At 44.2% G+C, this 12600-nt stretch overlaps 1 protein-coding gene across 5 annotated transcripts in view; it reads right to left on the reverse strand.

The window, feature by feature from the left end:
• The window catches only part of WASF3 (WASP family member 3), a 146836-nt gene that overhangs the window by 69028 nt on the left and 65208 nt on the right, over window positions 1–12600 (reverse strand). For all 5 annotated transcript variants that reach the window (XM_045017215.1, XM_045017183.1, XM_045017190.1 and 2 more), the window contains one exon: window positions 11160–11249. The gene's annotated coding sequence lies outside the window, so the exon portion shown is untranslated. The remainder of the gene's footprint in view (window positions 1–11159; window positions 11250–12600) is intronic.

Below are 12600 nucleotides of genomic sequence, written 5' to 3' on the forward strand. Positions count from 1 at the left end.
ATTACCTGTTCTGTTCACTCCCTCTGGGCCAACTGGCATTGGCCACTGTCGGAAGACAGGATACTGGGCTAGATGGACCTTTGGTCTGACCCAGTATGGCCGTTCTTATGTAAAAGCCTAGGCAAAAAGTGAAGTTAGACATAACAAAAATAAAAAAGATCTAGAGCTGACGATCCTTTGGTTGTCTCTGTCTTTAATTTGATTTATGTTTTCTGTCTTCACTAGCTGCTCAAACTAACACTTATGACTTACCCTCATTCTGATTTAGCATCTTTTTAGAAAACTGTAAATGTCTTCCCTTTTAAATTCAGTACTAGAGATGTTCAGGAATTTTTCTTCTCAACATTTTTTCAGCAGAAAATGTGGCTACTGTAAAATTGAAATTTTCAATGGGAAAGTATCAATTTGGCTGATGTTTCTCCATTTTCTATTGGGAAAAGCAAAACAACGTATTTTGTTCTGGTTTGGGTCAACCTGATTTGAAATACTTTAGTTTGTTGAACCACATTTGAACATTTTCTTTTGGGCAGGGGTGGCAGGTCTGTAGAAATTTTGGTGGTGCCCAGAACCTGCCCACCCAAACTCCACCCCCCACCTGCCTAAGGCTCTGGGAGGGAGTTTTGGTTGGGGGATGAGGTCTGGGGTGCAGGCCCTGGGCTGGGGCAGGGGATTGGGGTGCAGGACAGGTGAGAGGTTGGGCTCTGGGAGGAGGCAGTTTGGGTGGGGGGGGTCTGGGGTGCAGGCTCTGGGGGTGTAGGAGGGGGTGTAGGAGGGGGTGTAGGCTCCGGGAGGGAGTTTGGGGGCAGGAGAGGGTTTGTGGGAAGGGGGTGGGGATGCAGGCTCTGTGACAGACTTTGGATGCTGGGTGCAGGCTCCGGAGGCTAGGGTAGGGGCTGGGTGTGCAGGAGGGGGTTCAGGGTGCAGGATCTGGGAGGGAGGTTGGGGGCCAGAGTGGGTGAGGAGGGAAGGGATGCAAGCTCTGAGAGGGAGTTTGGGGATGGGGGGTGAAGGGAGGGGGTGCAGGCTCTGGGAGGGAGTTTGGGGGTTGAAGGGGGGGTGCAGGCTCTGGGATGGGGTGGGTGGGTGGTACTTACCTAGGGCTCCTAGGCAGGGCAGTCCAGTCCAGGAGTCTCCATGTGCTGCCACCCCCAGGCGCTGCCCCTGCAACTTCCCATTGGCCGCAGGGGCACATGGGGCGGGACAGACCCACCCCGCCCAGGGGCTGCAGGGAGGGGCCGGCAGCCAAATGGAGCAAGCAGGCAGGAAGCCACTCAGCATTGCTGTGCTGCCGGTGGTGAGTGGGGGCCCCAGGCTGTTTTAAATGGCCCGGGGGTAGGGTGACCAGATAGCAAGTATGAAAAAAATCAGGACAGAGATTGGGGGGTAATAGATGCCAATGTAAAAAAAAGCTCCAAAAATCAGGACTGTCCCTATAAAATCAGGACATCTGGTCACCCTACCCGGGGACCTGTGGTGGGGAAGGCGGGGCCAAGGGAGAGACCCGGCCTCCGACATTGCTGGAGCTGGGCCCTGGGTCAGGAATATTCCTGGTGCCCAGGCACCAGGGGCCCATAGGACTCGCCACCCATGGTTTTGGGTCAATTCAACATTAATCTGTGTCTGCTTGAGCTGCTGCAGTGCCTTGTGCCCCTTTCTGCCTGCCTCCCACAATGGGCCAGGTTCCCTGGCTAGACTACATCTCATGATGCACCGCAGTCTCCATTCTGGCTGCACCCACACGGTGCTTCATGGGAGTTCCGTGACTGTTGTGCATCACAAGGTGAGGTAGTCTGGCCAGGGACCCTGGCCCACAGGGAAGAAAGGGGGCATAAATTACAAGACGTGAACACAGTTTAATGTCAAATTGTTCCAAAACAAAATGTTTCAACATTTCAAAGGATTTTACCTCAAAACAGTCAAGGCTGTTATCGTAGAGATGTGTGCTGCTATCAAGAAGATTCTTTCCCTTCAGGTCATAAGACTGAGCAGTACACAAGCAGATCTAACTAGTTTCCACATTTGGGGGCCCTGACTTGTACTGGGTCCAGGAATGGGACCCATCTGCATATTCAGATACTCCCCCACCACCACATATGAAGCCATGGAGTTCAACAATAGAAAGGGGTATTTTTCTACAGTTTGGCAAGGCCCGGCTGATCACCACAGAAGGTTCACCAATATTTACATGGGGTGGGCTGGAAAGGTTCATGATACCAGGTTCTTTGGAAAATCTGGACTGTGACAAATCTCCAATGACAAATGTCAATTTTGCTGCTATAGTATCACTGAACATTGGTGGCATTGCCATTCCATCACCTATTCCGGGAGACTAAGTTTAGCCTCTAATGCCTTAGGCTTATGAAACTGAACTGTAACTAGCCTCTGAGTAGTTGCAGAATGACTGGAACATGCATTTGGAAAATTGAAATCTAGATGGAACATCCTGATAAGAAACATCTTCCTTAGGACAGCTGTTTGCTGTGTTTTGGGCAACTATTGTGAAGGCAAGGGAGAAAACATTGCAAATGGATGATGGTGGGCAGATTTTGAATGGCCTGATTGGAGGCCTCTATGAAATGATGCAACTACTCAAGGGCACAGAGTAAGAGCCGAATTACACTCATAGTTCAAGTATAGGTGACACCTGTAAAAAGCGTACATGCTTTTGTAGAGGACATCTATCAGCATTACTGACTGTGCACATTTTCTTGTGTACTTCCTTGTAAAAGGAGTTAATCAGACTTGGTGTGTATGTTATATCACATTTCTTGTTGGAGTTTTTAGTGCATGATATGTGAATGTCATATAATGCTTGTAAACAGGAGCCTTTTTGTGCATGTGTGGCTGTTATGACTGTGATGATGCATATTTCAGGGAATGGTGCAAGATTCAGAACCATGAATGTAAACACATTTTCAGTGCTTCAGTAGCAATGAATACACCAAGTCAAATGTGATAAGCTTGTGAACAGTAAAAAATGCAAAACAAAACCAAAAACTAGTCAAAATTCAAAGTTGCTCAAAGCTGGAAGGCTTCAAAGGCCCTGTGCTCCAGGAGTGTTGTTTGCCTCTCTATCATCCACAACAGTGGTGTCTGTGATGTGCTAGCCATTTCCCTGCCCTTCCCTCTCTCTCATGCCAATACTATTGTGGGAAAAGAACAAGTTAATGTCCAAGTTGTAGTCTCCATGCCAACATTGATAAAATGTTACTTTTCCATCAGTTTTGGAATTCCATTTCCATCGGCTATTTCCAGTCTTTGTGGGCTTGGAGATGGTAAGATGTTTACTTAGTTTTTCCCCTTTGCGTAGGATCCCCTGGGCCTGTCATATAATGGGAGCGGGTGGAAGGTGTTTGTTCTGCCAAGTTGGGAATAGGATGATAAATTTCAGGTAGCTGTGGGCTAGTTAAAGTGGGTGCAACAATGGCTAGCTAGTAATTGCATGTGCACTTCTGTAGGCTGACTTACTTTGGAGAATGTTACCCTGAGGCATACCCCCAACATACAGAAGGATCCTGTTCAAAAAGGTATTGGGCAAAATGGGAAGATATGCTTGCTATTGTTTGTCAAGATGGTTCCCCCAGGATGGTTTCTCCTCCACAGGTTAGGTTTCTGCCTGTGGTTCAGGCTGATCATCCAGCTGTGATTTGGGGTACTCCTGGATCTCCATCATTGTTTCTGTCCCAAGGTTCACCAGGTCAATGATGCAGCGGTTGAGGTGGATGGTACCACTGATATGGAGCATGTAGGTGCCAGGGCCAAAGGTGTCTGACGATTCAATTTTGCAGGTACTGATAAGACTGATGGAGACAGGGCCATTCTAGAGGAGTGTATGTCCTGGGCCTCCCTGTCCTTTACAGATGGTGTGGGTGAGGGATAGCCCAGTGGTTTGAGCACTGGCCTGTTAAACCCAGAGTTGTAAGTTCAATCCGTGAGGGGGCCATTTAGGGATCTGGGGTGCATGCGCACACACACGCACACAAAAAGAACACCTGTCAAGGACAGTGCTTAGTCCTGCTCATGAAGGCAGGGGACTAGACTTGATGACCTTTCAAGGTCCCTTCCAGTTCTATGAGATAGGTATATCTCCATATATTATTTATTATGGTCTGGGGGGAAAGGAGAGGCTTGGCTTGCTGGAGCTGCACTTCTCTTAGTGCTCCAGGATCTCCTGGCTCTCACAACTCTGGAGGAAAAATTCTTCACCTCCATGGTACTGAGTTGAGAGGTCAAAGCCTCTAACGCCACAGACTTAGCGAGAAACCAGCGTCTTCTGGGAGCCAGCCCCTTCTGGGAGCCAGCCCCTTATGGAAACCGAGCTCCTCTTCTTTGGAGTTTTCCTTGAGTCCTCCAAAGTCTCCTCCTCTTAGGGGACACCTTGGCCAAGGTCAAAGGGGCACTGGGTCAGTCCAGAGACAGAGGTACAGGAGGTGGAGGTCTTCTGACCTGACTCAGAAGCAGGTCAAAGGGAACACTCCATCATCAGAAATCTCAATTTAATCTCTTGATTCTTCCGTGCTCTAGTTTTAAGAGCTAGGCAGAAGTTACACTTTTGGTAGACACGGGACTCTCCCAAGCAATGGATATACTTAGTGGCCGTCACTGACCAGGATAGCCTCCCGACAAGAGAGGTAGCATTTGTAACATGCTGAGGCGTGCACACTGGACGCGCTACAGCTCTGTCGCAGGCCAAGGAGAAAGAAGAACCTAAGGGCAGTTCACCCAGGCAGCTCTATACATCCTCGGTATGCGGCACGAAGTTGTATAGAGCACATGCGCAGGCTGAATGGATACTGCTAATGGAAAATCTCCAATGAAGGTCTCTAGAGGTGCATGCACACCTGAAATACAGAATTCACAGGGATGCTACTCGAAGAGGAAGTTCTGATATTTCAGCCTTTCATCCCCATTCAGTACAAAACTATTTCAAAGTACTTGAATTTTCCACAGGACAGAAATGCTAGCTTTTGCTGAGCTCTAACATTTTTAAAAAGTAAAATACTGTAGTGTTTATTTTAGGGAAAATGTTGTACATTTCCTCAAAAGATTAGATTCCCCCCCAAACACTCATTACATGCCATTTTAGTATTAGCAAAAATTTGAAATTGTTTTAAAATACATTTCCCAACTAAGCAGATACCGCAGGTTCACTACATTCATACAGGCTGTGAAACAGAGCACAGACCAGTTCACATATGACATTGACAATAAATGGGGGTGGAGGGGAGTTCAATATTTTGCAACAAAGGGACTCTATCTCCAAAGAACAATAATCCATAAAGAAGAAAAATACATGTAAAGAGACATAAGTACAAATATTTTAAATACATTATTAAAAAATAAAAACAGCTGTTTTGACTAGTCCAGTGCAAATATGTGGAATCTAACTATAGTATATTTAAGAGAGTTTAGGTTATTGGAAAGAAGAAGAGGAAAGAAAGACTAGTCAAAGCTAAGTAACCGTGTGGAAAGGAGGTTTGATACACAAGCTCTTCTCTCAAATCCCTTTGTATATATCCAATAATTTAAAATGCAATTTACATCAATTCAGTTAAATAAAATGACAATAATTAAGGACAACATGACAAGATGTCAAATACTGAGTGTAAACAAGCCCCATAAACACCCTCAGAAGTGAATTATAACCTAACAATGAACATGCTTAGTGCTTATTAGCAATCCAGCTGAATCATTCCCTTCCCCAAACCCCGCATCAGTATTCAAAATGGCTTTTAAAATGAAATTAGGATAGTCATGCATATCTTTCAGCAGGAATAGCGGCCTAAAACAGATAGATACGAAGTGGGGGTGGGGGAGGAAATCAGGCTTCCTTAGAGCTTTCTTCTATTTTACAATCAATGTAAGTACACAGAAGGTGTAAAAGGTTAAAGTCCATAGTTGGGTGCAGACAGCTGCAGCGGCACAGGAGCCAGCAAACAGAGCTGTAAACAGGGGAGTTTCAGTGGGAGTTTGCGGGGGAGACAAAGAAACCTAGGCAAAGGAACTGACAGGCTAGTGAAGGGAGGGGGTGGTGTTCTGCCAGTGGTCTAGTGCCTGTTGGGGGTTTGTGTTGCTGTAGGTGGTGGTGGTGGTGGTCTGCTTTGGTTTGTGTTTCCTGGATTAACAGGTTTTAGGTGGGAAGTTTATGACCGATACAGAGGCACCAGTGAAAGACACAATGAGGATGACTGGATGTGGAAGCTGTGGCATGTACATGATCCTGGAGGGGGTACCTGAAAAGAGTTTCATCTGCATGAAGTGCCGACTGATAGAGCTGATGGAAGAAAAGATCCGAGGACTGGAGATGCAGGTGGAAACTCTAGTAGAGTTTAGAAGGGGGTCTGAGCAGATGACGGAGCAAAGATATGAGGAGGCTGAAGGGATAAACTCAGACTTGCAGATGGAAGCAGGACCAAAGAATTCTGAGGGGAGACTGTTGGATGAGGAAAGTGGACGGTGGAAGCATGTGACTAAGAACCAGGCAGAGGAAAAGATGGGCCAGTGAAGGAGAAATAGAGCTCAGGAACAGGTTTGCGGAGTTGGAAAATGAAGAAGGGGCACAGCAGGTGTTCGCTGAAGGTGAGAGGGCAAGGAAGAAGAGAAGAGCTGCTAGTCCTATAGGAAGAGGGGAAGAGTCAATGGAGACTACACCAAATATGAGCCCCAGGAGGATATGGGATGGGTTGCGGAGGATTGCAAGGGACAATAGAAATCGAGAGGACTTGCAGCCAGAGGGAACAGGGGATAGACCGGAGAATCACACTGTCACCAGGAAAAAGCAGGTCTATGTGATTGGGGACTCCTTACTGAAAAGAATAGACAGGCCTGTAACTAGAGCTGATCCGGAGAACAGAAGGGTGTGCTGTCTGCCGGGTGCTAAGATACGGGATGTGGACCTGAGGCTGAAAAGGATCCTAAGGGGATCAGGAAAGAATCTGCTGATTGTCCTTCATGTGGGAACAAATGATACAGCTAGATTCTCGCTGGAACGTATCAAGGGAGACTATGCCAGGCTGGGGAAGACGCTTAAGGAAATCGAGGCTCAGGTGACCTTCAGTGGGATTCTGCCTGCTCCTAGAGAAGGGCAACAAAGGTGTGACAAGATTATGGCAATTAACAGATGGCTAAGGCAATGGTGCTATAAAGAGGGCTTTGGGATGTACGGCCACTGGGAAGCATTCATGGACAGAGGACTGTTCTCTCGGGATGGACTTCACCTGAGTAAGGAGGGAAATAGATTTCTAGGATGGAGGCTGGCACAACTGATTAAGAGAGCTTTAAACTAGGAATTTGGGGAAGATGGTTGGGAGATGTCCAGGTAATCTCCACGCTGGAATTTAACATTGAGAGGGAAGAAAACCAAGTAAGAAAGGATACAGCCGTGGGTATGAGAATGGACATAAGGAGGAAGGGTAGTGTAGATACCAGTCTAATAGGTGATACTGGTGGTAGAATGTCTGTGCCTAAGCGGGTAAAGAATGTCAGTGAAGCCAAATGGCAAAAATTAAGATGTTTGTACACTAATGCGAGGAGCCTAGGTAACAAAATGGAGGAACTAGAGCTACTGATACAGAAAGTGAAACCAGATATTATAGGGATAACAGAAACATGGTGAAATAGTAGTCATGACTGGAGTACAGGTATTGAAGGCTATGTGCTGTTTAGGAAAGACAGAAATAAAGGCAAAGGAACTGTAAAGAAATAAGAAGTGATGGAATGGATAAAGACAGAGTATGTCTGGGCAAAAATCACATTGGGAAAGAAAACTACTACAGCCTCCCCTGAGATAGTGCTTGCGGTGTGCTACAGACCGCCGGGATCTGATCTGGATATGGATAGAGACCTCTTTAATGTTTTTTATGAAGTAAACACTAATGGGAATTGTGTGATGGTGGGAGACTAACTTCCCAGATATAGACTGGAGGACGAGTGCTAGTAATAATAATAGGGCTCAATTTTTTCTGGATGTGATAGCTGATGGATTTCTTCACCAAGTAGTTGAAGAACCAACATGAGGGGATGCCATTTTAGATTTGGTTTTGGTGAGTACTGAGGACCTCATAGAAGAAATAGTTGTCGGGGACAACCTTGGTTCGAGTGATCATGAGCTAATTCAGTTCAAACTAGATCAAAGGATAAACAAAAATAGATCTGGGACTAAGGGTTTTTTATTTCAAAAGGGCTAACTCTAAAGAATTAAGGCAATTAGTCAGGGAAGCGGAGGAGGCCTGGAATTACATCAAGTCCAAGTTGCAGAAACCTGCATCCCAAGAAAGGGGAAAAAAATCATAGGCAGGAGTTGTAGACCAAGCTGGATGAGCAAGCATCTCAGAGAGGTGATTAAGAAAAAGCAGAAAGCCTACAAGGAGTGGAAGATGGGAGGGATTTGCAAGGAAAGCTACCTTATTGAGGTCAGAACATGTAGGGATAAAGTGAGAAAGGCCAAAAGCCATGTAGAGTTGGACCTTGCAAAGGGAATTAAAACCAATAGTAAAAGGTTCTACAGCCATATAAATAAGAAGGAAACAAAGAAAGAAGAAGTGGGACCACTAAACACTGAGGATGGAATGGAGGTTAAGGATAATCTAGGCATGGCCCAATATCTAAACAAATACTTTGCCTCAGTCTTTAATGAGGCTAATGAGGAGCTTAGGGATAATGGTAGGATGACAAATGGGAATGAGGATATGGAGGTAGATATTACCACATCCAAGGAAGAAGCCAAACTCGAACAGCTTAATGGGACGAAATCAGAGGGCCCAGATAATCTTCATCCAAGAATATTAAAGGAACTAGCACATGAAATTGCAAGCCCATTAGCAAGAATTTTTAATGAATCAGTAAACTCAGGGGTTGTACCTGGAGAGTTGCTAACATAGTTCTTATTTTTAAGAAAGGGAAAAAAAGTGATCCGAGTAACTATAGGTCTGTTAGCTTGACATCTGTAGTATGTAAGGTCTTGGAAAAAATTTTGAAGGAGAAAGTAGTTAAGGACATTAAGGTCAATGGTAATTGGGACAAAATACAACATGGTTTTACAAAAGGTAGATCCAAACCAACTTGATCTCCTTCTCTGAGAAGGTAACAGATTTTTTAGACAAAGGAAATGCAGTGGATCTAATTTACTTCAATTTCAGTAAGGCATTTGATATGGTTCCACATGGGAATTATTAGTTAAATTGGAAAAGATGGGGATCAATATGAAAATTGAAAGGTGGATAAGGAACTGGTTAAAGGGGAGATTACAACGGGTCATACTGAAAGGTGAACTGTCAGGCTGGAAGGAGGTTACTAGTGGAGTTCCTCAGGGATCGGTTTTGGGACCAATCTTATTTAATCTTTTTATTACTGACCTTGGCACAAAAACTGGGAATGTGCTAATAAAGTGTGCGGATGACACAACGCTGGGAGGTATTGCTAACACAGAGAAGGACCAGGATATCAATCAGGAAGATCTGGATGACTTTGTAAACTGGAGTAATAGTAATAGGATGAAATTTAATAGTGAAAAGAGCAAGGTCATGCATTTAGGGATTAATAACAAGAATTTTGGTTATAAACTGGGGACACATCAGTTGGAAGTAACGGAGGAGGAGAAGGACCTTGGAGTATTGGTTGATCACAGGATGACTATGAGCCGCCAATGTGATATGGCCGTTAAAAAAGCTAATGCGGTTTTAGGATGCATCAGGCGAGGTATTTCCAGCAAAGATAAGGTGGTGTTAGTACAGTTATACAAGGCACTGGTGAGACTTCATCTGGAATACTGTGTGCACTTCTGGTCTCCCATGTTTAAGAAGGATGAATTCAAACTGGAATAGGTACAAGAAAGGCTACTAGGATGATCCGAGGAATGGAAAACCTGTCTTATGAAAGGAAACTGAAAGAGCTTGGCTTGTTTAGCCTAACCAAAAGAAGGTTGAGGGGGGATATGATTGCTCTTTATAAATATATCAGAGGGATAAATATTAGAGAGGGAGAGGAATTATTTAAGCTTAGTACCAATGTGGACACAAGAACAAATGGATATAAAACTAGACACTAGGAAGTTTAGACTTGAAATTAGATGAAGGTTTCTAACCATTAGAGGAGTGAAGTTCTGAAACAGCCTTCCGAGGGGAGTAGTTGGGGCAAAAGATATATCTGGCTTCAAGACTAAGCTTGATAAGTTTATGGAGGGGATGGTATGATGGGATAGCCTAATTTTGGCAATTAATTTGGCAATTGATCTTTGATTATCAGCAGGTAAGTATGCCCAGTGGTCTGTGATGGGATGGGATCTGAGTTACTACAGAGAATTCTTTCCTGGGTGCTGGCTGGTGAGTCTTGCCCACATGCTCAGGGTTTAACTGATCGCCATATTTAGGGTCGGGAAGGAATTTTCCTCCAGGGCAGATGGCAGAGGCCCTGGAGGTTTTCCGCCTTCCTCTACAGCATGGGGCACGGGTCACTTGCTGGAGGATTCTCTGCAGCTTGAGGTCTTCAAACCACGATTTGAGGACTTCAGTAAACTCAGACATAGGTTAGGGATTTGTTACAGGAGTGGGTGGGTGAGATTCTGTGGCCTGCATTGTGCAGGAGGTCAGACTAGATGATCATAATGGTCCCTTCTGACCTTAAAGTCTATCAGTCTATGAAGTGGATGCCATGTCAATTTCCCTTGGTATCTCTGGCTTGTTTGCCACAAATCTTCCTCCTTCCCAATATCTCAAGTTGTGATTTCAACAGGTCCTGCACACAAGCAGCTCACTAATCATTTAATTTTAATGATTCCTGTCTCAAAATCGAAAGAAAATGAAAATGTAAGGCAAGGCCAGGCACAGGTGAAGCACCATTGAAAGTAACACGTGAGCCAATATGACTATAGTAAAACAAAGACACACATGCTGCATTTTCAAATGCTTTTGTAGCTGCATATACAGTAACTCCCATTATGAGATAAATAAGCCATTATAAACCCAACAGACACCTCAGACTGAATAATTCAGTTGGGACTTTTAGGAGAAAAGACTTTTTCAAGACTTCAGGGCTGAAAAGCTGTGCACCATGAAATCAGATATTGTGTCAATGGATCTCCACTGAGCTGGCAGGATAGAATTGTTCCAGAAATTAACTAACTTAGAAACAAAGGCAAACCGTGTTTCCAAATAATCACTTACTAAAGTGAGGCTTCAGCAACTTTCTCCAGCTAGGGTCATCAAAATCTTTGTTTACGTTCCCGTAGATCCTGGAGATTACCACGAACAACACTGAAAAGTGAGAAAAATATTAAAATCAACTTTTAATTTAATATTTAAAAAAAATAATTAAAATATTTTTTGGAAACTTAAGTTTTTTTAAACAGAATCAGAACCTCTAAATTTTTAAAATCAGTTTTGGAAATGAAAACAACTCATGAAAACTCATGAAATAGCAGAACTTTAAATTAGCGGAGCATCTGTGAATAACGTACTGGTTTACAGCTCACCCTGCAATTCTGCTCTACCAGAATCAGTGCTAAATGTGCATGTTGGGAGGGCTCAGTTCCACTTAGTTTTTCAGCCAATCAGCTGGTCAGATGGAGTTATGGAAAGGATCTCATGCAGCTGTGAGCAATGGTGCTACATGGAGGGAGCAGCTAAAAAGATACTGAAAGAACAAGGGCTACAGCTTCACCTCTCTTCCCAAAACATATTCCTCCTCAGCCACTGAATATCTGAGGAGGGAGGGCAGCTTTAAACCCAACGTTCCCATCTAACGAGCAGTAATTCTGCTCTCCGCCTGCCTCCTCAAGCCTTCAACATTGCAGACTCTGCTATGGAGGTTTAGGTGCTGTCTGAACTATTTTCAGGACAGGAGTAGCAGATGTAAAAGTGGCCTCCATAGTCTCTTTTGAAGATCTGACACAACGGAGTAATTAATTAGGGGGAAGACTAAAGCCAATATATGGGAGTTAGAAGAAGTCCCCCCAGCCAGCTACTGGTTTTTTTTTTAAACACTCACAATTTAATGTAAACTGATGCATTTCAAAAGGCAAAATAACTAAGGTGACACTTGAGATTAAGTTTTTAAGATCTAGGGATGAAAAAGTTCTTATCTTCCTAGGAAGATAAGGTGAGTGAGGCCTGAAGAAGAGCTCTAGGTAGGCTCAAAAGCTTGTCTCTCACCAACAGAAGTTGGTCCAGTAAAAGATATTACCTCACTTGCTTTGTGTGTCTAATATCCTGGGACCAACACAACTACAACACTGCACACAACCTTCATAGGGACAGTATAAGCCCTATTCAGAAAGAGCATGAATCCCATCAGAAAGAGATTTAGGGTTTAAAGTCATAAAAGCATACACACACAATATGTGAATGACCCTATACTCTTGGAAGAAGAGGCTAGCCCCGAGTTCTAACCCAGCCTGATCATCACTGGAAGCTGGTCGGAGGTGGAACTAAGGTAAAACACAATCCAGAGTTGTGATTTTCTCAAATTCTCTGCCTTCCTCACTCAAAAAAAATTTAATCCCTCTAGAAATCGCAGCAAAAGACCCAGAAAAAACCCTATAAAGGTTTCATGGAACAAAAAGCACAAACAACGTAATTTACTTCTTAAACATATTTATTCCTCAAA

The sequence above is a fragment of the Mauremys mutica genome, chromosome 1 (assembly GCF_020497125.1).
Source record: "Mauremys mutica isolate MM-2020 ecotype Southern chromosome 1, ASM2049712v1, whole genome shotgun sequence".
Classification (NCBI taxonomy): Eukaryota; Metazoa; Chordata; order Testudines; family Geoemydidae; genus Mauremys; species Mauremys mutica.